Source organism: Protopterus annectens, chromosome 4.part0 (genome assembly GCF_019279795.1).
Source record: "Protopterus annectens isolate FY-2018-M chromosome 4.part0, PAN1.0, whole genome shotgun sequence".
Lineage (NCBI taxonomy): Eukaryota > Metazoa > Chordata > Ceratodontiformes > Protopteridae > Protopterus > Protopterus annectens.
The window spans coordinates 1,109,238,886-1,109,265,378 of NC_056733.1; the positions used below are offsets into that span (position 1 = coordinate 1,109,238,886).

Genomic DNA, 26,493 nt, shown 5'->3' on the forward strand with positions numbered 1-26,493 from the left:
CACACCCTTAAACTAATACTTTGTTGAAGCACCTTTTGATTTAATTATAGCATTCAGTCTTCTTGGGTACACACCTACCATCAATTAAAGAGACTCTGATTAACCCCAAATAAAGTTCAGCTGTCCTAGTAGGACTGTCCTGACATTTACTCAGTTGTCTGCTACAGCAAAAGCCATGGTTCGCAGACAGCTCACAAACATCAAAGGGATCTCATTGGTGAAAGGTATCAGTCAGGAGAAGGGTACAAAAAAATTTCCACAGCATTAGATATACCATGGAACACAGTGAAGACAGTCATCAAAAAGTGGAGAAAATATTGGACAACAGTGGCATTGCAAAGAACTGGATGTCCCTCCAAAATTAATGAAAAGACAAACTGGTTAGGGAGGCTGCCAAGAGACCTACAGCAACACTGAAGGAGCTACAGGAATTTCTGGTAAGTACTGGTTGTGTACTCCATGTGACAACAATCTCCCATATTCTCCATATGTCTGCGCTATGGGGTAGGGTTGCAGGACAGAAGCCTTTTCTTACACAGAAAAACATCCAGGCCCAACTAAAATTTGCAAAACAATACATCAAGTCTCCCAAAATCATGTGGGAAAATGTGTTATGGTCTGATGAGACCAAGGTTGAACTTTTTGGCCACAATTCCAAAAGGTATATTTGGGGCAAAAACAATACTTTGCATCACCAAAAGAACACCATCCCCACGGTAAAGCATGGTGGTGGCAGTATCATGCTTTGGACTTGCTTTTCTTCAGCTGGAACTGGGGCTTTAGTCAAGGTTGAGGGAATTATGAACAGTTCCAAATACCAATCACTTTTGGCCCAAAACCTTCAGGCGTCTGCTAGAAAGCTGAAGATGAAAAAATTCACCTTTCGACACGACAGTGACCCCAAGCATATATTCACATCAACAAAATAATGGCTTCACCAGAAGAAAATTAAAGTTTTGGAATGGTCCAGCCAGAGCCCCGACCTAAATCCAATAGAAAATCTGTGGAGTGACCTGAAGAGGGCTGTGCACAAGAGATGCCCTTTCAATCTGACAGTTTTGGAGCACATTTGCAAGGAAGAATGGCAAATATTGCCAAGTCAAGATGTGCCATGCTGATAGATTCCTGAAATAATTTATTGTGGTCTCATTAAATATCAGAAAAACCTGGCATTTTAACAGGGGTGTGTACACTTTTTATATCCACTGTATGTAGACTGGTAAGACAGAAAGGAGAGGATACAGATGTAAAATGAATCACACTGAATTTAACAATACCACACCTGAATAAATGGTGCCGGTATTTTACTTACACTTTACATTTTGTGGCCAACACATTCTGTTCAATGCTGAGAAAGTGACAAGCTACAAATAATTTGTTAAAGGACACCTGTTAGCCTTCACCTACGTCACCAGATGTTTATCCCTCTGTAGCAACTGCATATTGGTCCTCATCTAAGGAATACCTAAGACTAGCTTTTAGTGGCACCCTGTCAGAATCACTGAAGTCAAGAGGTTATCCTACCAGGCCCCACTTTCATTTCACTTATCAGTAGCTAATACAGGATTCATGTTATAACAACATGAGAAAAGCAGCAAATGGCATTACATTTCCATTCCAATTAAAAACAGCATCCAAACTTCAGAGGTTGTTCTACTGCTCTTATTCCTTTCACTTGTTAAAAAAAATCAGAGTCTGGTAGAGAGTCTAATATTTACTTCTGTGACAAGCTATATTTCATTAGACAAAGAAGCCCTGCATACAGGAAAAACTACACAACTACACATAACCGACAGTATTTGTCTAAGCAGCCATGAGAATTAATTATCTTCTATGGAAGTTTAACTTTTTGCAGAAAGAGAGACAAAACGGTCAAAAAGTACCTATAAGAAAGGACGCCAAGGGCTGCAAACAAATTGTGGTAAGAGGATGAATGGCAAAAATATTCATATTCATATTTATACTGACATACTGATCACATTCATTGTCAGACAGTTTTGTTGCATCAGTGACTCAACAGGTAGAACACTTGCATTTGATGCTGGAAGATCAAAATCCTGTGGGTTCCATTACCATATCCAACACTTTGACCTACTGATACAGCAGTGCAGCAAAAGGGTAGGGGGTGCTGCAATCATGCCATCCCTCAGATGAGATGGCAAACTGAGGTCTCATCTATCCAAGATGGTGGTAGGTCTGATGAATGTAAAAGATCTCAGGCACTTATCAAAGAGAGAAGGGAAATTTCACCACTGCCCTTGCCAATTTTCCCTCCGTCAGTAAGAATACCTCTTTGGGTCTCCCCTGAAGAGAGGCCACAGGCCTTGTGGAACTAATCTAGTCAACAAAACATAAATAAATAGATGTTAAACATTAAAGTACTCCAACTAAAACGATGAGATTATGAATTAAAGGGCAACAGAAAACTGCCTAGTAACTTATGAGCAACAAAGCATTATCTTTACAGTGACTTATGTTCACACTATCACAATACTAAACTGGAAGGTGAAACATATTTCTGTGTTGTTGTTTTTAATAACACAGTAACAAGTATTACAAAAACTCAGAAAACTGTAATCAGTTCTCACTGGGCAATATAAGCAGAGGGTCACACAGTGACTTAGTCTAACTAAAATTTAGAAGTACTTATTTTCCCTTGATGAATGTCTTCCCTTTGTCTGCAATTGTGTATAAGTACGCAAGCATGCATGCACTCACACACACAATACACCACCTCCATTTTTGTGAGGCAATTAGTTGTGCAAAATAAGGTTACCATAAAGAACAGAATCTCTGCTTTAAATGCTTTAACACATTATACTAAACGCACACCAATGTGGTGACTGGCTCACCAGCGAGGTATATGAAATACTGAGTGCACACAATTCTGCCTTTAAGGCTGGAGACAGAGATGCTTTGAAAAAGGCCAGGGCCAACTTGAACAAAGGTGTGAGAGTAGCAAAACAGGCCTACACAGTCTGAAAATACAGAGACACCTCACTGACCAGAAAGATCCCAAGCAGCTGTGGAGAGGGATCCAAAACAACACAGAATATAAGCCACCACCCACATGTTGTGATGATAACCCAGACTTTTTAAACAAGCTAAATATCTATTTCAGTAGATTCGAAGAATCAAATAGAACCATATCAAAGAGACTACTGACCAACACAGATGGCACATCACTATGCCTCAACTTGGAAGAGGTACGCAGGAACCTAGGCAAAGCATCTGTTCCAGATATGATCCCAGGGAGAATACTTAAAAACTGTGCTGATCAGCTTGCCCCAGTCTTCACAGACATTTTCAATATACCTCTCATCCAGGAAAAAGTGCCCAAATGTTTCAAGACCACCGACATTATCCCTCTGCCCAAGAAACCATCTCCAGCATCATTAAATGATTATCGGCCAATTGCACTTACCTCAGTAGTGATAAAGTGTTTCGAAAAAATGGTCAAGGATCGCATAACATCTTGCCTACCTGCTACATTTGATCCTTTTCAATTTGCATACAGGCCAAATCGTTCTACTGCGGATGCCATAGCTTTAACACTTCATCACATCTTGGACCACGTGGAAAATTAGGACTGTTATGTAGGCATGCTGTTCATAGATTTCAGCTCTGCCTTCAATACAGTAATTCCACAACAACTGCTGTCTAAGCTGAGTAATCTAGGCATAGAAAACAAAATATGCAACTGGATCCTTGACTTCCTGACTGAAAGGCCACAAATAATTTGAGCTGGAAAACATAATTCAAACAGCATCACCCTAAACACCGGTGTCCCACACAAGGTTGCGTACTCAGTCCACTTCTTTTCACATTTCTAACACATGACTGCACAGCTAAGCACCATTCAAACAGAATCATCAAATTTGCAGATGACAGCACAGTAACTGGCCTCATCAAGAAGGAAGATGAGGGAGCCTACAAGGAGGAGGTGACCCAACTCGTTCATTGGTGCACTGACAACAACTTAGCACTAAATGTTGGGAAAACAAAGGAAATCATTATCGATTTTAGGAAGGTAAATAAGCCACACACCCCTTTCGTCATCAATGGTGTCACAGTGGAAAGAGTTAATAGCACCAAATTCCTAGGGATACATATCTCGCAAGACCTCAGTTGGGCCACAAACACTTCCTACCTTATAAAGAGAGCCCAACAATGTCTCCACTTCCTTAGGAGACTTCGTAGAGCTAACCTCCCCCCACAGGTCCTACTTACCTTCTACAGAGCCACAACTGAGCGCGTACTGACAAACATCATCACTGTCTGGTATGGAAATTGCTCTCAAGCCGATCAGAAGGCACTGGATAAGATCATTAAACAAGTCACAAAAATCATTGGCTCCAACCTTCAGTCCCTACAGGACATATATTCAGACTCCGAAAACTACTGAGGGATATACATCATCCGGCCTATGGACTGTTCAAAATCCTGACAAGAAGGAAGTGCTTCAGAAGTATTAGATGCAGGACATCCAGATTCCATAACAGCGTCTTACCACGTGCTATCAGACTGCTGAATAAAGTATAAAGGCGGCGTCGTCAAGGCGCGCGCGACTGACTGGTCAGTCAGTCAGGTACTACGCATGACCAGACGCATCATATCCTCAGTCTTTGCCCCAGATGTCAGAAGACCCAAAAGACAAGTAGCATGTAAACTCACCTACACAACCACCCCCAAACACACAGGGGGAGGGAGGGGAGGGGGACATTGGATCAATGGAATGAACAATGCCTTGTAAAACAGCTGTGGCAAACCAGCCCTAGGTGATAATGCCTAGAAAAAGTATGCACTGAACTCCAGTAGCTGCTTCAGAGAATCCTTAGTTGCCACCCCTTAGAAATGCTGTTGAAGTGGCAGTAGCCCTAGTGGAATGAGGCCTGATCCCAGCTTTTGACACAGGCTTGCCCTGTGAACTCAAAAGGTTTGGTTTAAAGCCACACTAGAAACCACACCTTAGGCAAAAAGGATTAGTATGTATGTAATGATACCCTGTCCTTATGGAAAATCAAAAAGGGCTCTCTGCCATAAGTGGGCCTGCAACTCAGACACCCTTCTTGCAGAAGTAATGTAGGAGCTTCCACGGGGGGGGGTCTTTTATATCTTCTAAGAAACTGCTTGAACAAAGGATGCGAAACAAAGGTGGGTCACAATCATAGTGAGCTGAAATTGCTGCAGCATGAATCTTTATGGAGAGAAGGACCCAAAATAAAATCTCTTCCATTTTTCTGACACACTCTCCTCTATTACCTAGCTAGCTAGCTTAATCAAATTCAAAACTTGTTGAGGAAGTTGAGACCTACTGTGTTTCAACACAGAATATGCCAGAGGTAAAGGCCATGGAGGCCTTTACCAGAGACGTCGTGAAGTGGGTACCAGTGTTGGCCAATCTGGAAAATCATTGCTTGCCTGCATAGAGGATAAGAATGTGTCCCCTTGCTTTGTTGATGTACCCATGACACAGTTGTGTTGTCTGTTAGAATCAACCTGCCCTGGAAAGTAACTCCTTTGAAAGCCATTAATGCAACTCATTTAGATGAGCTCTGCCAGCAGTGTCCGAGGCATCTGTCGTTAGGAATCTGACTTGCCTCTGGCGGGTCACAGAGAGTCCTGTTTAGTGGGATATTCCTGAGCCCACCAACATTCCTTTTGTGATCCTTCAACCAGCATGCCTATGAAGAACAGAGCTGGGGGTAGCAGCCAGAGGAGGGGCCCTGTACAGGCATCAAACATATTAAAGAGAATGCTTACCCACTTGTTCGGACACATGAACCAAATCCAGCAACTTCTTACACCATCAATACACACCTTAGATTTCAATTGTGAAAGAAGGTAATTCTGATATTTTACATGTGAAACTGACAATTCAAAAGCTCTCATAGCTAGGAGTGGAAGAAGTATACACTTTCTTTCCCCACCTATCCAAAGCCCCTCGCCTCTTTAGGATTCAGGGACCAGGATTTCTTACCTTTACAGAAGCTGGCCCTAAGGAAATAGTTTCTGAGTCCGCCCTAGGACTCTTAAACAAATATTTATGAGCTTCGGGCTTTCGATAATACCGATCAGGCTTAACGAGGCCAAGCCCATAGCCTAACCTGTTGAATGTGTAAACAAACATTATTTATGTGCAATATGTCACTGTTATCTACACTTTTTTTATTTTTAGTATCTTATTTTTGATTTCTATTTCAGTATTTTTAAATTATTATTAAACTTCCTTCTGTAAACTATGATTCTTATGGTACGAGCCCGAGTATCGAAATTTTGTGCAGTGACACGCACTTTTTCCTCTGTATTGATCTGTATGACAGTAAAGTTTACTTTGACTGCTTAACAACTAGGTGTGTGTGTGTGTGTGTGTGTGTGTGTGTGTGTGTGTGTGTGTGTGTGTGTGTGTGTGTGTGTCCACACTAGTTGTCTTCAGGAGTGAAGCCAAATAAAAACAAGTACAAATGGACACAAGTGAATTACACAGGTCTGAGAGTCTTTAGCCATGCAAGAGCTCATTTCTCTGTTACATGGACAAAAGGGAAAACAGCACTTGTTTTCATAGCAGTGTACATTCACAGTCTGACATAACTGGTGTGTCATTAAATTAAAACTGCAGGATGCATTTCTTTCAGATGTAATTACCACAGTTATAAACTTTCCAATCAGTAAGTCATTAATTTAAGTTATATCAATATGGTGTCTGGGATATGCTCGGTTACACAATGTGGAGTGTCATGTCAGCCTGGGAACAAAGAGAGCAGCAAACACATTCTTCCCACAGCAGTCTTGCTTAACATTTTCTCGTCACAGAAGAATAAATATATCGGACATACCAGAGGCTAGGTCACTGAAAAGAATACCAAAGCTACAGACAGGCTTAAGTATTAACAGGGAAACTTATTCAGTTTCATTAATAAATAATCAAGTAGAATGTGTGACAATTTACAGTCAATGCTGGGTCTGTTGCATGGAACAGGATGCCCATACATGTCACTGGGAAGAGACATGTTTAACTAGTAACACAAATACTTAACTCACGTTCAGTGAATTTGAGGCAGCAGTCAAACATCAGTGCTGGAAAGGTGTTATCCAAACATACGTACAGGTTCACAGGTAGGAGCTTTGATATGTAACGGTCAGATCTTTATGGCAAATATAGAAAGGTATCAACCAGCCACTGGGGATGCACAAGCCAGTGCATTTCTTTGTGCCGGTCCCAAGCCCGGATAAATGGGGAGGGTTGCGTCAGGAAGGGCATCCGGCGTAAAACCTCTGCCAAATGAAATATATTAAATATATATATAGATATATATATATATATATATATATATATATACATACACACACACACACACACATATATATATATATATATATATATATATATACACAGATATATATATATATATATATTAAACATTTCATATTTCCATACCGGATCGTTCGAGGCCCGGGTTAACAACGACCGCCACCAGTACTGTTAGCCAACAGGGTGCTGGCAGAAATTGGGTTACTGTTGGCCAAAGGAGAAGAGGAGGGGGAAGGCATGCCTGAAGGCAGGAAGACATGAGGAAGGTTAGGAGTGTAGTAGTGAGGGTAGGGACTCTGAATTTTGGCAGTATGACTGGTATAGGGAAAGAGCTAGCTGATGTGATGCAGAGAAGGAAGGTTGATATACTGTGCGTACAAGAGACCAGATGGAAGTGAAGTAAGGCCAGGTGTATAGGAGGTGGGTTAAAATTGTTCTATCATGGTGTGGATGGCAGGAGAAATGGGGTAAGGGTTATCCTAAAGGAACAGTATGCCAAGAGTGTTTTGGCGGTGAAGAGTGTCTGATACAGTGATGTTTATGAAGCTTGAAATTGATGGTGTAATGATGAATGTTGTTAGTGTATATGCTCTACAAGTTGGGTGTGCGATGGATGAGAGAGAAAAATTTTGGAGTGAGTTGGATGAAGTGGTGGTGAGTGTACCCAAGGGAGAGAGACTAGTGATTGGAGCGGACTTCAATGGGCATGTTGGTGAAGTGAACAGAGGGGATAAGGAAGTGATGGGTAGATATGGTGTTAAGGAGAGGAATGCAGAAGGTCAGATGTTTGTGGATTTTGCGAAAAGGATGGACATGGCTGTGGTGAATACATATTTTAAGAAGAGGGAGAAGCATAGGGTGATGTACAAGAGCAGAGGAAGATGCACACAGGTGGATTATATCCTATGTAGGAGGGCCAGTCTGAAGGAGATTGGAGACTGTAAAGTGGTGACAGGGGAAAGTGTAGTTATCAGCATAGAATGGTGGTCTGTAGGATGACGTTGGTGATCAAGAAGAGGAGGAGGAGTGTAAAGGCAGTGCCAAGGATTAAATGGTGGAAGTCAAAAAAGGGTGATTGTGAGGTGGAGTTCAGGGAAGAGTTAAGACAGGCACTGGGAGGCAGTGAAGAGTTACAGAATAGCTGGGTAACTACAGCAGAGCTAGTAAGGGAGACTGCTAGAAAGGTGCTTGGTGTGACATCTGGACAAAGGAGGACAAAGAGACCTGATGGTGGAATGAGGAAGTACAGGATAGTATACAGAGGAAGAGGCTGGTGAAGAAGAAGTGGGATTGTCAAAGAGATGAAGAAAGTGGACATGAGTATAAGGAGATGAGGCACATGGCAAAGAGAGAGGTGGCAAAGGCTAAGGATAAGGCATATGGAGAGTTGTATGAGGGATTGGACACTAAAGAGGGAGAAAAGGTGCTATACCGATTAGGTAGACAGAGGGACAGAACTGGGAAAGATGTGCAGCAGGTAAGGGTGATAAAGGATAGTGAGGGAAACATACTCACAAGCGAGGAGAGTGTGTTGAGTAGATGGAAAGAGTACTTTGAAGGGCTGATGAATGAAGAGAATGAGAGAGAGAGAGAGAGAGAAGGTTGGATGATGTGGGGATAGTGAATCAGGAAGTGAAACAGATTAGCAAGGAGGAAGTAAGGACAGGTATGAAGAGGATGAAGAATGGAAAGGCTGCTGGCCCAGATGACATAACAGTGGAAGCATGGAGGTGCTTAGGAGAAATGGCAGTAGAATTTTTAACCAGATTGTTTAATGAAATTTTGGAAAGTCAGAGGATGCCTGAGGAGTGGAGAAAAAGTGTTTTTGGTACCTATCTTTAAGAATAAGGGTGATGTGCAGAGCTGCATAACTACAGTTGGATAAAATTGATCAGTCACAGCTTGAAGTTATGGGGAAGAGTAGTGGAAGCTAGGTTAAGAAGGGAGGTGATGATTAGTTATCAGCAGTATGGCTTCATGCCAGGAAAGAGCACTATAGATGCAATGTTTGCTCTGAGAGTGTTGTTGGAGAAATACAGAGAAGGTCAGAAGGAGTTGCATTGGGTCTTTGTGGACTTAGAGAAAGCATATGACAGGGTGACTAGGGAGGAGTTGTGGTATTGTATGAGGAAGTCGTGAGTGGCAGAGAAGTATGTAAGAGTGGTACAGGATATGTACATGGGTAGTGTGACATTGGTGAGGACTGCGGTGGGAGTGACAGATACATTTAAGGTGGAGGTGGGATTACATCAAGGATCATCTCTGAGCCCTTTCTTATTTGCAGTGGTGATGGACAGCTTGACAGATGAGATCAGACAGGAGGCCCCGTGGACTATGATGTTTGCAGATGACATTGTGATATGTAGTGAGAGTAGGGACCAGGTTGAGGAGATCCTGGAGAAGTGAAGATATGCTTTACACAGGAGAGGAATGAAGGTCAGCAGAGCTAAAACAGAATATATGTGTGTAAATGAGAGGGAGGGTAGAAGAATGGTGAGGATGCAGGGAGTAGAGTTGGTAAAGGTGGATGAGTTTAAGTACTTGGGATCAACAGTTCAGCGTAATGGTGAGTGTGGAAGAGAGGTGAAGAAGAGAGTACAGGTAGGGTGGAATGGGTGGAGAAGAGTGTCAGGAGTGATTTGTGACAGACGGGTACCAGTAAGAGTGAAAGGGAAGGTCTACAAGAGGGTAGTGAGACCAGCTATGTTATATGGGTTGGAGACGGTGGCATTGACAAAAAGGCAGGAGTCAGAGCTGGATGTGGCAGAGTTAAAGATGTTAAGATTTGCACTGGGTGTGATTAGGATGGAGAGGATTAGGAATCAGTATATTAGAGAGTCAGCTCAGGTTGGACAGTTTGGAGACAAAGCAAGAGAGGCGAGATTGCGTTGGTTTAGACATGTGCTGAGGAGGGATGCTAAGGATGGAGCTGCCAGGTAAGAGGAAAACAGGAAGGCCTAGGATAAGGGTTATGGACGTGGTGAGACAGGACATGCTGGTAGTTGGTGTGCAAGAGCATGATTCAGAGGACAGGAAGAAATGGAAACAGATGATCTGCTGTGGCGACCCCTAACGGGAACAGCCGAAAGAAGAAGATGATCAAAGTGAACTGCAGAATGTGAAAAATAAAATCTAGAATCGCGAAGCAGTTTTAATGACTGCATTCCCTCTCAAACCAAAATCTGGAGACATGAATTATGTTGTGGAAAATACATTTTCTTTCTGAATAAGTTTAACAGCTTTCTGAAATTATACAAAAATGAATCTAATCAGGCTGACTACATTGACTAACTTACAAACATGCATACAAAGTACAAAACCACCGGTTCCTCGACTGTTATATCAGGCAAATGTCATCTAAATGACAACTCAGACTGATACATTTTCAGATCTTCTCATAACAATTTGTAGGTTCACATGTTCGAAAGTGATGTTTGAGCTAACTGCCCTGAAGGGCCATTTTAAGCCTAGCCAATAACCCAAGGTCAGAATCAAACCCTATACTTTGGGTCTATATGGTGAATACCTGCAGCATTATGTCAAACCCACGCATTCAACTTCCAACACTTAGTAAAGCTCCATATACTTGACTCTTTTCTGTTCATACACAACAATGTAATAGTACAGAATGATCTATTCATTTGTCTCTACAATGCTTCACACTGCAGCTTTTACAAAAAAAAATCAGAGATGTGCTTTCTTATCCAGGCTTGACATAAGAAGTTAACAGCATTATAACTGAAACAACTCCACAGAACTCCAGCTTGCATCCTATATAATTCACCTTGAAATCCATTCTGATATGTTTTAGTACCATTCTCTTACACAGAATCAAACTCGTATGTAAAAGAGCACAGAGGTCCATTTCTATAGGAAAATTGGTAATGCACAATAAGAAAATGTAGAAACGGAAATAAAATTAAAAAAAAAATAGGATACAGAGAACAAAACTCAAGCAGAGGGATTAGAAAGTGCAGAGCTACAGTTAACTGCTGAGATATCAGAGCAGTACATGATTTCCATGACATAACAGGGTTTTAAAGTATACAGTACCAGTATGTTAAACAATGAATTACCCAAACACACTGATCCAGTGACTACAAACAGCAGCTAATTCATAAGTTGTCAGCATGCCATACAAGATCATTTGGCATTTCTAAACCTAAAAGGGCTCTCCCTCTGTCTGTATAGGCAGTTCTACGTTGCTTTTTTTTCCATTTTCCATGCCTTGCACTTTCACTAATACCTACTTACTGCATTACTATTACGTCTTCCTACCCTTACTGTTTTTAAGTCTATTTTTAATACTACATAGTCTAGGATTTGCTTTTGCATTTACACTAGTGAGCACCCTTAGTTACTTGCATGCTAACTCTAGCAGTGCCCAACCCTACTGATTGTTTTTGGCCGTGCACTGACCCTAAGGGGCTGGAATGCAAGCCCTTCGCCCTTGCCTAGCTCAGCCTCACTTCACTGCCCTACCCTATCCCCAATCCCTCACCCCCCCTCTACAACTACATTTATATTTCCCTAAGACAACCCACTCCATACCTACAACTAGTTATACACATTTGATCATCCCTCTTATACATTGTTGCATTATATCACACCACCTTTCTTTTGGTCCATCCAGCCTCACTCTAATTTTCTGCTCCCCCTACTATTCCATCCACCCACCACTATTTAAACAGTTATACCTCAATTTAATCTCCTGATCACTCCTCATTGCATTTTTCAAATTCTTTACTACTTACTGTCTCTAGTTCTGCTTATCTGTGCTTGCCCAAACCACATCTTATTACACTCCACTGTTGTCCAACCTCACTGTTACCTCCAAAACACTACACCATAATTATAACTCAACTCCAATCACCCTACTATAGCACCAAGCCTATACTCTTATCATATCCCATACTTATTTAATTACAAATATACCAAAGAAGAACCTACTTCACACACAGACAATTTAAAGGTGAAAACTAAATATAAAAAAATGATTCCACTACACATGCCTCTCATCTAAACTTGCTCTTCATGGTGATAAGACATCCTAATCCTGGACCCTATCCACACACTTACAACTCTATCACCCCAGCTACCCCTAGTACTCCTCGTCCACTCAACCAGGGTAATAGTTTACTGTTGATGAACTTCAATCTTTGGAGCATCTACAACAAACTACCACAGTTATATGTCTATATAGCCTGATACCTTCACTGTGTCACTACTAGACAGAGGCACAGTATTCTAAATCTATTCTGTGCATTTTTGTACCATTTCATGGGGTGGCGAAAGCCACATCACTATGGCTAGGCTTACAAATGCCCCAGGGCAGATAGCCTAGTACTAAACTATGAAACTATGATACAGCCCTGACATACTAATTGCCACAGAAACGAGGCTAAAACCAGGTACTAAAAAACAGGAAATCCCCACCAGGCTACATCACCATTAAAAATGATACGAAGCATAAGATCCAAATGGAGAGATGATAAAACAGTAAGCAAAGGAGAGTAGTATTGCTGGAATTTAATTCATCCTCAAGTCTTGGCGAGTGCCTTCAGGAGGTGGACCCTGTTTTTACAAAATCTTACCAAAATAATCACGGATATATATACTTTATTTTATATGGGATACGTCATGGACAGAAGTAGGTTAAAAAGATAAAAGACAGCTGGGTGCACAAGTCCCAGGATAAAACAAGTGTCCAATCCTGGTAGGCACACTGGTGCCAGGACAGGAAAAAACAGTCAGTACAGAATTCTCAAGACACTGAAATATTCCTACAATGGGGTTAGGCCAGGCTCAGGGGGGTTTGGTCAACCCGTTATACAAGAAAGTGGTAGTCCACAAAAAACAAACTGACATGCCAAAGAAGACCCATAAAATGATAAAGTAAACTACTGAGAATAAGAAATTGTGTACTGTTACTATTATACAAACCCAGAATTTCCAGATAGAAGATATTCAAAAAGATTGAGCGAGAAATTAGAGGAAATAAAAATACTTGCACAAAAAACTGTCAAAAGGTTCAAATGCAAATTTGTGTTTGTTAATGCAACATATCCATGTAAAATATTATACAGATCAAGAAACCTTGGGCCGTTTGGAAAAAGAAGCAACCGAGGAAGTACAAAAATATAGAGAACAAAACCAAGAGATTTTTGAAAGGTAAAAAAAAATACAGCATGGGAAAGAGAGAAATCTGATATGGTGCGATATTTAAGCAAAGGAGAAAGCAAAACTAATCAATACAAAAAAGCAGCACCAAAGATATTTGAAAGAAATAGAGGCAAGGGCATCTGGATATGGGAATTTTCACAATGCAAAAAATAAGAAAACAAAGAGGAAAGTAGAAAAGAGGATTAGTAGTGAAGTTAAACAAATAGAAACCAAAGTCATGGATTACCTGCAAAGTGAAGGATTTAGTGTAGAAAATCCAACTCTGTTAACATCATTGCATAATGGAAAAATGAGTCCCAACTTAAGGAGAAACAGGTGGAACAGGAAGCATCTGATCACATGGAGTGGAAACTTATTTCAGAGGAGCGGCAATTGCTGGGAGATGTATCTGCATCTTCAGCATGTTCTGTTAATGTCACAGGCTAGACTGAGATCCCTGGAGAGAGTTATTCTTGTCCCACTTGATTTGCATATGTGCATCATTTCCATCATAGCATGGTCAGAGACTGCTCTGTAGGCCAGGCACAAGTCACCTCTCAGCAGCCAGTATGACACAGAGTAAAGTAACAGGGCTGTCACGTCTTTCTAGGTGTGTCATGTTTTCGAGGTCCTGGATTCTCTTGGTTAGAAATCTCTGTGGTCTCTCCAGTTGCTGTAGGTGTCTGGTGAAGTGCATACAAGATGGGAGCATTATACTCGATTAGTGGTCTGATAAGGGTAGAGTACAGCAGAGATGAAAACTCCCTGGTCTTGGATGCAATGCCCTTATTTATGAGATGTGCAATGTAGAATGCTTTTCTTTCCATTACAGGCACATGGTGATCAAAGTTTAGATTGCTATCAACCTGTGTTCCCAAGTGTCACACCATTGAGTTTGAGCTTAGAGGGGTACTATCTATATCATTAATGAGGCATTTTTTTTTTAGTTAATTTTAGTCCACGAGTTTGGCACCAATCATTTGTCTGTGTCATCACTGAAGGACTTTGATTGCTCCCAGTTTACAGTACTCTGCAAACTTGGTAAGCCACAGGCCATCTACCTTTGCCTGGACTTCAGAGAAATAGATTCCAAACAGTAGAGAGCCCAGCACAGATCCTTGTGGTAACCCCACTTGTTACTGGTCTACTGGTGGACATGGACTCCCCAACTTTGACAGTGTCCATTCTGTCTGTGAGAAAATTTCCTATCCATTCAGTAATGTATGGGTTAATCACCCAGCTGGGAGAGTTTCTCTATGATACCTGAATGGGGGATTGCATCAAAGGCTTGGCTAAATCAAGATAGGTGGTATGTACTGTTTTAACCTCATCCAGGGCATTGGTGATGTTCTCAAAGAAATCCACTAGGTTTAAGAAGCAAGATATACCCTTGCCAAAGCCATACTAGGCCAGGTCCAGGGCTTGAAGATTGCCTATGCCCTTGTGGAAAAGTTCTGTGATGATTCTTTCCATGGCCTTGCAGCTAAGGCTGGTTAGGCTTACAGATTGACAGTTCCTAGGGTCAGCTGATGGACCCCTCCCTTTGTGCAAGGAGATTACTTTTGCTGTTCTTCATTCTACCTGGAGAAAGCCAGTTCTCAGGTTGTGGTTAAAGAGAATCCCAAGTGGTTTCCACTAGATCTCATTTTAGATTCTTAAGTAAGCAGCCTGGGATGTTATCTGGACCCAAAGAGGCTGTGTTCTTGGCCGTGAAGAGTGCTTGTATGATCTATTCTTTGGAGATGCTCAGTAGTGGACTGGTGTCAGGAATGCTTTAGGGCATGTCTGGTGGGGACAGGAGGTGACGTTATTTCCAAATCTGCTGGCTAGCAGGTTGCAATTTCCTCAGGTTCAGTGCAAGTGATACTATCCACTACCTGAGCATTCCCTTTTAGGTTCCGGGTGTAGCTAAAGAATTCCTTATGACTGTCTTTAGCTAGGAATGCTAATTTAGACTTGCAGCTAGCCTTAGAGGACTTAAGATATTATTCCTCCTCTGTTGAAAGTTCCCTCCTGTTCTTAGATATCAGTTTCTTCCTTTTTTTGTATAGCGTATTTATACTTAGTCCACCAGGGTGGCTTGTTTTTTCAGGAAGGCCTGGTTTTGTTCTTGTTGGGTACAGCCACATAAATGATTTGTGTATTCCTCTGCATAGGAGTCATTGTTGGCGGGGGCTTTGAAACTCTTTATACCATTGCTTAGTTGCTTAGTAGGTAATAGTTTGCTTTGGAGAAATTTTTAGTTTTTTTACTCCTGTGGGGGTGGTCAGGTTTGATCTTTTCTTCAAACGAGACAGATTTATGATCTGACCTTACCAGGGAAGGCAGCACTTAAGGAGGGGGGTGGTCACTGCACTACCCCCTATGTTGGTGAGCACTAGGTCCAGGACATTTCAGCCCAATGTGGGGGTGTGGACCAACTGTTCCAGGGCATTTGAATTAAAGTCCAGGAACCTTGTAGCAATCATGTTTGTGCTCATGTACGTCACCCAATCAATGGAGACGGATGAAATCTCCCAAGACCAAGGCGTTAGGCTTTATACTGAGGGATTCTAACAAGTCCAGGTAGGCAGTGCGCTTCTCTTGCTTCATTGTAGGGGACCTGTAGCTCGCGATGATGTGCAAGGGTATTTTACCTGTAGTTAATTGGACCTGAAGTAGCTCAAGAGTGTCATACTAATTCAACTGTCTCGAGGTGTATTTGGACTTAATGAAGATAGATACACCTCCACCTCTGGTACTTTCACACTCATTTTGGGATCTGAACTTGTGAAGGGCATTGTAGCCTTGCACAGCCAGGGTGCTCTAAGCAGCCTTGAACCAAGTTTCAGCGACTGCACAAATGTCAGCATCTTCCAAGGAGAGGACTGTTTCCAGGGAGTGCAGTTTACTGTTTAAGCTCCTAACATTAAGCAGCAAGACCATGAGTTTGTCTTTATTGGATTTCTTTACCTCAGAAGTTTTGTTGTTTGGACATTGCCTTAAAAAGACACTATGGGGGAGGCAAATGTCTTTGCCAGTATACCAAAACCTTGAAGAGACAGGTGAATGCCATCACAGGCAAACCAGTGTGGACTGTCGACCATGTCTTCCCAGGCAGACAGATACTGAATCCCCCTGGACTGACACCAGAATCCAAGCCAATTATTGAAATCAATCATTTTTTCTCTGTATTGTGGCATCATCATAGGTGAAGGTAGAACGTTGCTTAGGGCTAGGGATATACCTGCCTGGGACACAATCTGAGAGTTCAGTCATGTCTGTCTTCATACAGTCCAGAGAGGTACATCTCAATTCATTCACACCAACATGTACTATGACAGAATCATAAAGGTACTTGTTGCTGAGCGACTTGAGTGCGTGCGTAATTTGATGGATCCTGGCATCTGACAGGCAGCTGACCGTGACCCTCTCCTTGTTCAACCTGGAGAAGGGGACATCCGTGTGCCTCACTATTGAGTCGCCTATGACCAGAACATTAGGTTTTGAGGCTTTTGTCTTAATGGCTTAATTGCTGAGACACTGATGTGTGTGTTATGTGTAGTGGTGGATTCTGTTCATGTACCAGTATGTGTAAGCTGTTTGCGCTTGGGAGGTCTCTGGTCTTTTGGTAGGCTCTTAGTGAGTACCTCCACGTATGTGGGGGTGTGTGTCTTGACCTTATCTTTTGTGAGAGGGGAGTTGTGTGTGCTGACAACCTGTTATATGTCTTGCATATTGTTATGAGAGGACTGATTCTAATTTCATGGTATAGTTACTGTATTGTCGCCTCACAGCAAGAGATTATCCTGTTCGATTCTCGGCTGGAGCACTTTTTGTGTGGAGTCTGCCTGTCTTTCCCACGGTTGAGTGGCTTTCGAAAGACGTGTAAACGGGTGTGCCTTCGTTGAAGGTTGGGTGTCAAGCTGGCACCTCGGCACCATAAAAATCTACTGCCAATCATTATTGGACCAGAGTTCCACTGTGGCGACCCCTAACTAGGAAAAGCCGAAAGAAGAAGAAGACGTTACCACTGTCACATGCTGTTTTTGTTTGCTTCAGGATCAAGTAGTTGTCAGAATACATTAGGCAATTACTACATTGCCTCAGGATGCCCATGTAATCAGTCTGGCTGGAAAAATGGTGGGAAACCATCCCTCCATTATGGTAGGTAAATACTGTAGTAACTAGTGGGGGTGGGCTAGATGGACCAGGGTTTGCTTGGGAGACCAACAATGACATCAATTCTGTGGTGGGCTAATGGTGGAAGACTGCATCAACACCTCAGAATGGGCAACTGAGTTGCGAACTATGTAGCAATGCACTTGTGCAGACAGATAGTGGAGTTACGGAGGGTTCTCTAGCAGATGTCAAGGGAAAATTTCATTTCTAAAGTGTTTGCATCTATACATGGCAGTGCTAAACCCTGCAGCATTGTGCGCAGCTACACACAAATGCAGGGCTTAAACACAAGCAAAGTTAAACAGTTTTAACACAAATTCACCAAAAGGAAAGCCCAAAACAGAGAATTTTTCCAGCAATCTCCAACTCAGATGTGTCCTGGGCTACACACTTCTGCCACAGGCAGGACTGGCAGGACCACAGGGTTCAGTCTTGGGACCTCACCTGTTTGGTATCTACTTCCCTGAAGTACAGACTAACACAGAAGGCATCTGGCTAACGAAGTTCACAGATGACTGCAAACTAGGAGCCATAGTCGAGTCCCCAAATGATGTGGACATCCTAGAGAAGGGCCTCACTGAGATAGATGCGTGGTGTCAGAAGCATGGCCTCAAGCTCAATGCCAAAAAGTGCACTGTCATCCCCTTTGGTAAAAACTCTGTACCCATGAACTACTACATAAACCGCAGTCTACTTAACGCTGAATGTGTGATGAGACCTTGGGACCCAGGTGGAAAGTAGTCTCTCCTTTGATAATCACATGGCCACAGTAGTCAGGAAATCCTTCTATGTGGCACACCTCATCATAAAAGGGTTCTCATCCAGGAAAAAAGAGGTCATTGTTCCCCTCTATCGGCACTCATTAGACCCATTATAGAGTACAACGCCCCTTTTGGAATGTACCTCACAAGAAATCTGCAGCAGTTGGAAAGGCCACAGAAGTATCTCACAAAGAGGATTATTGGCCTCAAACAGATGCCCTACACTGACCGTCTCAAAAAACTCCAGCTTTACTCTGTAGCATATCGCCTACTCCGAGGAGATCTCTGCCTAACATATAAAGCTATGTTAAACCCAGAGCTGTTAGACATGCTACATCTAAAGAAATCCCAATCCCTCTGAGCTACACACTCTAGGGACCTAAACATTGTTACCACAACAAACAGGACATGCTGGAGGGATAGATTCCTGTCCCAGAGACTTCCTATACTCTGGAACAAGCTACCCATCTATGTCAAGCAAAGTTCCTCATTAGCACTCTTCAAGAAAAATCTAAGTGGATGGGAAATAGCCCTCACCAAGAATGATACCACAATACAAAGACAAGATGATCAGCTTTAACAATTGGCTCAAGTACTGGTGTCATTCTAAGGGGATCCAATGTCTGTCTGCCTGGGATGATATGTTGGACAAGCCACGCTGCTTCGCAAGGGATGGCTTGCACCTGTCACCACTGGGCTTCCGGATATTGGCTAAGGCTCTTGCCGCCCCCATAGTGCCTTTTTTAGGCAAGGCTCAAAAGACAAACCCACCTCCTTAGAAAACAAAAATGGAAAAAAACTAAGGGTAATGCTGCTCAATGCCAGAAGTCTAAATCTCAAGATGCAAGCACTTGATGCACTCCTCAGCATGGAGAACATCGACGTCTGTGCAGTAACTGAAACCTGGTTCAAGGCTCCTGAGAGCACCCCAGCTACCAGGCTATACCTCGTATCATGCTTTTGGCCACAAAACCCGGGCGAACCACAAAGGAGGGGAGTGTCCATATTCATAAAGGACACCCACACCTCCAGGTTAGTAGCAACACATGAAGCATCGGAGACCATACAGGTGCAACTAATCATAGGCAAAACTGCTATACAACTGGTAGCATGTTACAGACCACCCTCCCAATCTCAAGAACCCCATTCAGCCTTCCTGAAGACATTGGAGGATATGAATGTATCACAAAATAACATCATACTGGGAGACTTCAACTACCCAAACATAGATTGGGTACATTATTCTAGCCCTAATACCCTAGCCCAAAGGTTCCTGGAATTCATAAATTCAAATGCACTGGAACAACTAGTCACCTCTCCCACTAGGGGAGATAATATACTAGACCTGATCATCACAAACATGGGGACAAAATGCTCCACACCAGAAGTATACCCCTCACTAGTGAGATCTGACCACAAACTAATCACCCTGGATATACATATCCCACCTCCACCCCAGCACAAAAGACCACAGTGAAAAACTTCTCAAAAGCAGACTTCACTCTTCTTAAGACTGAGATGGTATCCTTTAAGCCCACTGTGCCAGTGGATACAACATCCCACAATGCCGAATCCTTCACAAATGCTTTCTATGGACATCTCCAAGAATGCATGGATCATGCAATCCCAAACAAATCCAAGTCCCTCTCCACCAAATGTAAGCGTCCTGTCTGGTGGACCTCAGCCATAAACAAATTGTATAACAAAAGAAGGAAGCTACTGCACGTCAGAGCGAAATCCCATGAAGAGAAGACATCTCTGATCAACATTAGCAGAAAACTACGTTCTCTCATAAAAACATCTAAGGCAAACTTTGAGAGAAAAACAGCTAAGGACACTAAAGATAACCACAAAGCCTTCTTCAGCTATGTTAGAAACCTGGGCGGAAATCCTCAGATATGCTCAGAGTTGGTTCACAACAACAAAAAATACACTGAACCCACAGATGTTGCTAACATTCTGGCTGACAGGTTCAGTGCAAATTTCTCACCTCCTTCACCCCCAAAAGAAGAAATACTTATCCCAGCTGAATGTAATCTCCCTGTCATCTCAGATGTCCAAGTGAGAACCGCCCTAAACAAATCAAAAAGCACAGCATCAATGGGACCTGACGGTATCCCGGGGTGCGTGTTACGTGAACTCCAAGAGGAGCTAAACCCACACATAAAAATGCTATTGAACCTTAGCCTTACTTCGGGATATGTACCTGAACACTGGCGTGCAGCAACAGTGGTCCCACTCCACAAGCGGGTGCCTCTACAGACCCTGAAACTACCCCCCATAAGCTTAACTAGCCTGGTCTGCAAAGCTATGGAAAGAATCATTATGGAACTCATAAACAGAGACATAGGGGACCTACAGACACTTGACCCCACCCAGTTCGGCTTTGTAAAGGGCAGATCCTGCCTTTTAAACCTGGTTGACTTTTTCGAAACAGTCACTAGAGCCATTGATGAGGGCAAAGCAGTCCATACAGCATACCTGGACTTGGCTAAGGCCATCGACACAATACCCCACTCAGGCATCATAGATAAGCTAAACAGCTCAAAAGTAAACCCTTATGTCACTAGATGGGTTGCAAACTGGCTAAAGGACAGAACCCATAAAGTTAAAATCGCTGGAGCAATGTCAGACTCAAAGCCAGTCACAAGTGGTGTCCCACAGGATCTGTCCTGGGACCCCTCTTGTTCGGCATTTATTTCTCAGATGTTAAAGCAAACATGGGAGGGCTGTGGCTGACAAAGTTCGCAGATGACTGCAAACTAGGCCATAGTCAATACACCAGCAGACACACACATCCTACAAAAAGGCCTCACTGAAACGGACAACTGGTGCCGTAGTCACGGCCTTAAACTAAATGCCAAAAATGTATAGTCATCCCTTTTGGAAAAAAATAAAGTACCCACAAATTATCACATAGACAGCAACCCACTGAGTACGGAAAAAGTAATCAGAGACCTAGGGACCCAAGTAGACAGCGACCTCTCATTTGACACCCACGTTGCCAAAGTGGTTAGAAAACATTCTACCTTGCACACCTCATCATGAAGGGATTCACATCCAGATCCAAGGATGTCATTGTACCCCTATATTCCTCCCTCATCAGACCCATGATTGAGTACAATGCCCCATTTGGTATGTACCTCACCCGGCACTTGCAACAGCTGGAGAGACCACAAAAGTACCTCACCAAAAGGATCAAGGGTCTCAAACATATGTCTTATTCTGCCAGACTAAAGAAACTTCAGCTCTATTCAGTAGCATACTGCCTGCTCAGAGGTGATCTCTGCCTGACGTACAAGGCCATGTCCAATCAGGATCTGATGGACATGCTCCACCTCAAAAAATCCAAATCCATCAGGACCACAAGAGCTAAAGACTTAAACCTCGGCACAAGTATGAATAGGACATGCTGGAGGGATAGATTCATAACCCAGAGGCTTCCCATGCTTTGGAACAGGATCCCAGCTCAGATTAGGCAAAGCCCCTCACTGACTCTCTTCAAGAGAAATCTTGATGAGTGGATGGGAGATCGTAAGTTTACCCCAGGGGTCACATCTGTGTCAATGCTAGACAGGGGCACAGAAAACTAATTCTATTATATAAAGGGACCTTCATTGTGTCACTACTAGACAGAGGCACAGTATTCTAGATTTATTCTGTACATTTTTGTACCATTTCATGGGGTGGCAAAAGCCACATCACTATGGCTAGGCTTACAAATGCCCCAGGGCAGATAGCCTAGTACTATACTATGAAACTATGAAACAGGAAATACACCCCAGGGATCACTTCTGTGGCTTTGCTCGACAGGGGTACAGGAAATTAACTTTCTTGGGTGGCGTAAGCCAGGGAACTTTGTTGGTAGGCTTACTTAGGCCCTTGGGCCGATAGCCTAGTACCTACCTATGAACAAGGGTGCAGGAGGGCCTTCTTAATGCAGGCTGGCAAGTTTTAGTGCTCAAGTAATACTAAACAGCCTAGATCCAGAAAATTTGAATCTAGCCTATGTTACGAAACACTGAAGTACTTGAAATTCAAAGTGCAAAAAAAAAAAAATCAGCAGTAAAAACAAAATTAAGCAGCAATTAAGCAAAAAACAGTTAAAAAAAAGTGCAATGCAAGCTTAAAACATACTTATGTTTTGTTGGACACAGTGGATGCTTTGGATTTAGTTCAGATTCACTCCAGATCTCTGTCTAAAATATAAGCGTAGTTAAACAGAAAGTCAATAAGACCCAAAATGGTAGACATCTACTAAAACAAATGAACACTGTAATTAAGAGTTAACTGAAATGTATGTGACGTAACAGAAGTAAATAGGAAATATAACTGTACAGCTAAACGAATAACAGATAAAGTCTTACCACAAAAACACAGGGCAATAAGGGAAAGGAAGGGAGAAATCAAATACCATCGTGGAAGAATCGTAGAGAGAAAACTACAGTATAAAGTAATTAACACAAGAAGTGTGACTGTTACAATAGTATAAAACAGAGAACAAATCAACAAAAATATTTAAAGATAGACGTGATAAAAGCAATGTGCAGCATTACAACAAACCAAGATCTATTTCACAGTACTGCAGATAATAAACTAAAGATACCAGCACAGGCAGAAAAAAATGAGAAGATACACAGATAAATATAAAGGAAAAGTACAAAATAAGTAATGCACTGATTATCCAAAAAAGTTTCATAGACAATTAGGAAGCAAACAAAAGAAATAGAACCACCACCAAAAAAATAAAAAATAGACACACTTCGTACATCTATAATGATCCTATGGAACATAAAGATGCTGAATGCAGAGAGGTAAAAGAAACAGTAAGCAGTTCAGATATACGGGATATGAAACATGATGAAGTAACGGCCAGAGAAACAAACAAAATTAATAAAAGCTCATCAGTGGAATACGACAGGCCCAGATGCAGTACCTAACTTATGGCCAAAAGTATTAACATCTTTACACAAAGATGTAGCCCTGAGTAAGAACTACTTATATGTGCACCCCAAACAGACACCAACTTGATTAACAACAGGAAAAAAATGATACTCCTCCTTAAGAGTGAACCTGTAAGCCATCCTAAAAACTATACTCCAATAACTTGCCTTCCACCGATGTATATACTATATATTGGAATTGATGACAGAGTTTATAGTCATTTATAAGAAAACTTGGTCATGGCAAAAGAGCAAAAGGTCAACAAAAAATCATATAGAACAACAAATCATTTGTTGTTGTAGTCATAATGGTGAAATGTAAAAAGGGGAAGACTAAGAATGGCATAGGTAAAGTACAAAAAAGACATTTGTCAGCATCGTACAAATCATGGATAGAGTGCTTACACATGCATAAGATACACCCTACATTGATCAATTACATTACAGTGAGCATGAAACAGTGGCAAACCACTGTCCAGACAAGCCATGATAAAAGACAGATTATCATCTCAGGGATAACAATTCAGAAAGGGATATTCCAGAGTGACTCTGTCACCACTTCTCTTTTGTCTTGCCCTTAACCCATTAGGCTGTATACTTACCAGATTAGGTCAGGGATACGATTTGGCACCCAGAAGAGTAAAGACTTATCTTCCTTTTGTGGATGATTTAAAATTGTACAGGTAGTCAGATGAGGAGCTGAAAGCACAACCTGTAGTGGTCAAAACTTTCCCAGATGACACAAGAATATCATTTTGCCTTGATAAATGTACAAAAGCAACATTTAAAGCAGGAAAGCTGCACCATCAAGAAAATATTCTGGGACAGGAATGTGATATAAAGGATCTTGAGCAGGAAGAAATGCATAAATATTTGGGAAATGAAGGATCAACAATAAAACATTAAAAGATGCGAACAAAACTCAGTAAGGGATATTTTAGAAGACTTTAATACTGAACACAGCCCTGACAACTAGGAACAAAGTCCAAGCTATAGACCAATTTACTCCTCCTGTTGTAACTTAGAGTTCTGAGGTGATTGACTAGCCCAAAAAGGAACTGCATCATTTGGGAAAAATGCTTCATGCTTATCAAATGATATATATATATATATATATATATATATATATATATATATATATATATATATAAAATCAATGTATACAAAGATTATAATCCTCATTCTGAAGGAGATATGGGCTTCCTCAAAATTGATTACATGTATAGATATGCAACTGTAGGACTGCATACATTATCTGCAGACTTCACAAGACCCAAACGTAGTGAACGTTTTGAAGCATGAGGACATGTCTAAGATGACTTCCCTGCTTAGTAAAGCAGAAGTATTATCGGCATCAAGCGGGAATGGAAATCAAACCAGAAGTAGATAAAAATCAGACAGCAAGTGAATGTGCCATAAAACAAGAGAGAGAATATAAGGACGACTATCAGATGAGAAGGCAAGAAATAAGGAAAATGCATAAATATAGCTGTAAGTACAGAAACTACTGGCACATCATCATATCAATCAGGATCTGGTGCAGAAATGGTTAAGGAGAGGTGAATTTAAAGCAAAAGATGAAAGGTTAATACTGGCAGCACAGGACAGTGGACTACATACACATTGTTTGTACAGTCCATTGAACATGTGGGAGAAATAGACAAATGAGGTTCTGTAAACCAGAACTGGAAACAGCTGTACATTCTGTTCTTGGGTGTGATGCACTAATGGCAGAGGACTTGTATACTGAAAGTAGTGGCAGCTGGTGACTTCAAATCAAAGGGGGGCTGCAGGAGACAGCTGAATGGGTGGGGGTCAATGGGAAGAGGTGTGGCCAACTAGAAAGGGGTGGAGCTATGCTCAAAACCACAAAACTGTAACTTTAATTAAAAACGCTGCCCTGGGTGCCAAACCGTCATTATGAGAGTCCAATCAAGACAAAATGAAGTGTAGAAGAAAAAAAATATTTCAATGCGTTGGCTGCATGACAGCTTACTTAATATCTAGATGGAAACAAAAAGGGTGTGAGGCATGAAAAAATAAATTACTTTTTAAATACATTACTGGAATGCCAGTCAAAATCAAGTATAAGAAAAACAAGCAGTACTCAACTCAAACCACTTCTCCTTGCAATGCAGTTCTAATTATAATTTAAATTCAGCTTTATTAAAGTACCAAGTAACACGCTGAAAGTAGAAATCTCTGTGATGCCCCCACTTGTAAAAATGTTTCTTATCCAAAAAAAGACCTGATGCCTGACAACAGCTGTCTTCTTGTTTCATGAGGAATACATGATCAAAGTGAAAAATGAAATGCAAACAAGAAACAAGTTCAAAATACATTGCTTAAAGGATTACTGTACAGGTTATGGACTACACATGATAGATTGGCATTCTGTTTAGTTTACAAGTAAAGCCTGCAAAGATGACTGCAAGTCTCCAACAAATGTAATGAGCTTTTTAAAATAATGTAATCCTGTCCTTTATTACAAATACTGTCATATGCATTTCAATACCCAAGGCTTATACGTTATCTAGTTATGTAGGTATTCTCTGCATGGCAACAACAGAAACGCTTTCAATGTTGGAAGTTCTTTAACAGTATGCTTATTAAAGCTTAATTGCATCTTACAATCTCAGACAAGCTTACCTGATTGGTCATTAAAGCATTGCTACTTAAACACAGAGCAACAGGCACTTTCTGAATAATAATAAGCATAAATCAACAGTATAAAAATATGACAGAAACCATAACATTCTGCAAAATCAAGGACAGATGAAAAGCCACTGTAGTACTTGTGTCTACCTAGGATAGGGGGATACTCTGCACATTTACACTGCATAACTGCTTCTTGCCTTGCTTGGACACATCCAGAGTCACTACATGGGGGAGTGGGGTGCAACAAGTATGTCACAATTTGAAATATCTCTGACTGTGATGGCCCTGAGGCCCCTGGCACATCTGTCATACCTCTCAACCTCAGAGCAAGACATCTGGACAAAGCCATACACAAAAGTGGGACAAAGGCTCAAAAATAGGGACAATTTTTAAATATTGCTCTTATAAACTTAGAAAGATAATAGAATAGTAGGTCTTGCATTAGTATGAATTTTCTGAAGGGTATAAAATCTGAAACTCAAATGTTTGTCATTAT

At 41.6% G+C, this 26,493-nt stretch overlaps 1 protein-coding gene across 1 annotated transcript in view; it reads right to left on the reverse strand.

Annotated features, from left to right (window-relative positions):
- Positions 1–26,493, reverse strand: part of LOC122800420 (F-BAR and double SH3 domains protein 2-like) — a 940,373-nt gene that overhangs the window by 527,596 nt on the left and 386,284 nt on the right. The window lies entirely within an intron of this gene.